Raw genomic sequence first — 3,900 nt, forward strand, 5'->3', positions numbered from 1 at the left:
AAAATATCCCCTAGCAGCAGGGGAAGACATGTCTGAACTAGTTCCCGCTCCTTTAGGAGGAACATACAAAGGTGCCGCCTCTCGCATGGGTTTAGCATGCACTAGTTCACTCTTATCTGAATGGGAGGTAGACGACTGTTTCCCGCCGACATGTGGATTCGATTGCTCCTCCTCCCCTGTCTTTTGGCGCGCTTTCTCTTTAAGTTCAAACATCGCGTCTCACAATGCAAACAGCCGCCGAACCGCATCGGGTACCTTAGAGGGAGAAAAGACACCGTTACGTAATGCTTTAGAATCTAATACTATATCATCAGGCTCAAAAACATCAGAATATTTCCGAAAGGCAGTAACCACTTCATCAGAAAAAGTTTCAACAAAATATAACTTTTCCCTATCCTGCCAACTTTTCAAAAATTACCAATGATTCAGGAAGAGATAGCTTGCCCTTAAGCGCACGAAAAGAAATTTTCCGAAGCTCACCCATACGATCAGTTGATAACATGGACCGCGTGTCTACCTTATCCGAAACCGATCCAGAATCCTGTGACCTCGGGGCAGACGCGCCAACATAAGGGGGCGGAGAGCGATCTAATAAATGAAAATCATCTTCAAGATTAGTAAGGACAGGATAAAGTGGCTGGCGGACAGCATATTGACCCGATACTTGCAACCTACGCTCTTTCTCTTGTCTCTCCGCCAGTTCTCTTTCCTCCCGACGCTTCGCTTCCTGCGCTCTCACATGTTCATTTTTCCGTTGCTCTTTATCAATCAGCGCTTTCTCACGTTTCTCTCGCTCACGCACTTCCTTCACCCATAACCGCACACATTCAAACATGTCTTGCCTAGCACGCCGTTTACACATACACTGTTCCACATACTCAATCTTACGCATATCAAACGATCCATACAAAGGCCATCGTAACTCAGGATCCTTTTTGGTGTATTTCCTCCACACTGTGCTGTACATTATAGAGGAAAGACCATGCTTCACATACATATACCTATTAGGAGTCCCCTCTGGGGGGGCTGGAGCAGATTCCTCAAGATTTAACCGGTTTCCAAAGCAGCAGCACCACTTACGGAGTGCGCTAAAAGCAGGCATGCTCAAAAATAATGCAAAATATGCAGTATTATCAAAAATGGCACTTAAACGTTGCGCCGTTCAAATTTAAACGACTCCGGAGAAATATCTCCACATTACCTGCCTATATGTGTTGCAACGCATATATTCCACAGTAATCAATACAAAATATGACCGGTCATCACAAATCAAACTCAAATAGCCAACCCAGGCTTCAAAATTTGGAGCAAGTACCGTACAACGGTTCTTACCAATCAAGAGCGTCCAGATTCCAACTGCCAAGTTCCAAAATTCGCCCAAACGGCTATCACGCGGCAAACCGACAGAAGAGGTCTCAGTCGAGGACCGGCGCCACCCAGATGGTCAGCTCGGAAGGGAAGGAAGAAAAACCTCGGGATGCCAGGACTAAAAGACGCCGCTGGCAGTGATCACATCCCCGGCCAAATTCCTCACCTTCGTCACGACCAATCCTTCAAGCATCCGAGTCGCCGATGAGCCACACGTGACGGGCGCCAATTGATGAGTACAGGCCCCAGCTAGGCCCGCAAATACAAGGGTTCGCCCTCCTGTAACGAAAGCTAGAAGGAAGTTGGCACGGAAACTGCAAATACAAAGGCAGAGTTTATTAACCCTTAAGGGTGGTCCTACAACCTACACAACACTCTTCAGTATTGTATAGAGTAGCGACCACAAGTAGGTAATATATATAGATATATATATATGCCATTTTGACAAACCACAAGTGAAGTTATAGTATACCCCCACCATTCCCTATGTTATGTTGCTCATCAAACTCTTTGGGGGCTCTTGATACGTGGATTACTGAGGCCCTTAAATTTTTTGTTCAATAGAAATATACATTTATTTGCTGACTCGCTAGCAGAAAAATGGCTCCTCGTAAGGGCAAGGAAAAGAATGAAGAGCAGGTCATCAGCCTGGGACCTCACGTTGCGGAGGGTGAAAATGTGTTTGGAGTGTGCCATATATTCGCTTCCTTCAACGACACTTTCGTCCATGTCACCGATCTGTCTGGCAAGGAAACAATATGTTGTGTGACTGGTGGAATGAAAGTGAAGTCTGACAGAGATGAATCCTCCCCTTATGCCGCCATGTTGGCAGCTCAGGATGTGGCCCAGCGATGCAAGGAGCTTGGCATCACCGCCCTTCCTATTAAGTCACGTGCAACAGGTGGAAACAGGACCAAGACACCAGGACCAGGTGCCCAGTCAGCCCTAAGAGCCCTGGCCCGTTCTGGAAGGAAGATCGGTCGTATCGAGGATGTGACCCCAATTCTCTCCGACAACACTCGCAGAAAGGGCAGTCGCCGTGGTCGGCGTCTGTAAATTTAGTTTGTCAAATAAAAAATATATATATATAAAGCCACAAAAAAAAAAGAAATATAGATTTATTCACATTACACTTGATTCAATATGTAGATTAGTATTTTGTGTATATCAATGTACCATTTCAAGATAGCGCCTGTCTGATATAACAAGAATCTTCACATAAACCTTCTTTTCCTTTTGCAATATATTGAGTATGGGCTTTCGCAATTCTGTCATGTGATCAAGGCTGCTTGATGGCTAAAATGCATCAGAGTTGTTTGCTTGCAAAAAGATTTACGCTGCAAGATCCAGCCCTGAACAAGCGTATTCTTTGTTTGTATTGGCGTGTGTGCTGCCGGTGTGGTCCCCTGGCTTCACACTCCACTCCACCACAGTTCGAGAGTCTGTTGTCAGGAGTCTGTCTGGAGCAATGTGCATTTGTGTGTGTGTGTGCCTGTATACATATTTTTTTTAATAAATGCTTAAAAATATTTTTTACTTTATATTATTTTCAAAATAATTTACTGTTTTAAATAAATTTCTTTAAAGTCAGTATTACCTCCTTTTCAGGCGATATTCTCATCCACAAAATGTTTGACAGAATTTTCTTGCAATTTACATTATCATCAAGTATTGAACACGTGGTCTGGTGGTCGATAGACTCTTGGACGGGAGGACTCGAGTATAGTGTAGCCATAGCTCTGCTGAAAACCTCCCGCTGCTCGTGGTCAGTTCTTTCCTAAACCATCTCTGACTCTGCTTCCCATGTAGTACTCTTCTTCTCAGTGTAGTGCAGTCCTTGCCCTGCAGTAAACTTCTCAATATGGCAGCTGTGCCTTTCTTTTGTTCTTCACGCGCAGCTCACCTTAAAACCTGAGCATGGTGCTGGAAAACTGGCGTCACACTTCATATTTTACTTGTTATCTCTCTGATCTCTGTCTGGGTTTTGTGTTTTGTTTCCAGAGGCAGTACTGTGCTCCATACCACAGGGCAAGCACCAGAATCAACTGCAGCAGGCTGCAGGCAGAGGTGATAACTGCTGCATCTCTGCCCCTTGGCAAGGCAGAGACTTCTCCTGGCCTCAAGCTACATTCAATGAATGCATGTGCCTCTGCAGCAGCAGGGCGTGTTGATGCACTTTACTTTATATATGGCGTTGTGCTGCAGTGTTACCGTGGATACGAGGGCAGTTCAATAAGGACTTCAAAAATAAATTAATTACTTTTGATGATTCCATACCGCTGTTGTGCCATTTCTAAGCGCTCTAAATAAATTGTTAGTTACCCAATTTATGATATGTAGTTCATGACCTTAGGAAAGATGCAAGACTGAGTGTGCTAATTCAGACTTGTGACCTGGCAACACTGCTTTGTTCGAGCAGTGACTGTTGGCTAATGTAAAACTCATTAAGCTACCCCAAGTTTATTTGAAATTATACGTCATATCAGCCCATCAAATGATAGAGAAAATTTACGTTACCTAAGCAGCAGGCTT

General features: G+C 44.4%; 1 pseudogene; it reads left to right on the forward strand.

Annotated features, from left to right (window-relative positions):
• The first annotated feature begins 1,962 nt into the window (after window positions 1-1,962).
• On the forward strand, window positions 1,963-2,440 carry LOC146811972 (small ribosomal subunit protein uS11 pseudogene; annotated as a pseudogene).
• Window positions 2,441-3,900: the final 1,460 nt, after the last annotated feature.

Source organism: Triturus cristatus, chromosome 7 (genome assembly GCF_964204655.1).
Source record: "Triturus cristatus chromosome 7, aTriCri1.1, whole genome shotgun sequence".
In the NCBI taxonomy this organism is placed as follows: Eukaryota; Metazoa; Chordata; class Amphibia; order Caudata; family Salamandridae; genus Triturus; species Triturus cristatus.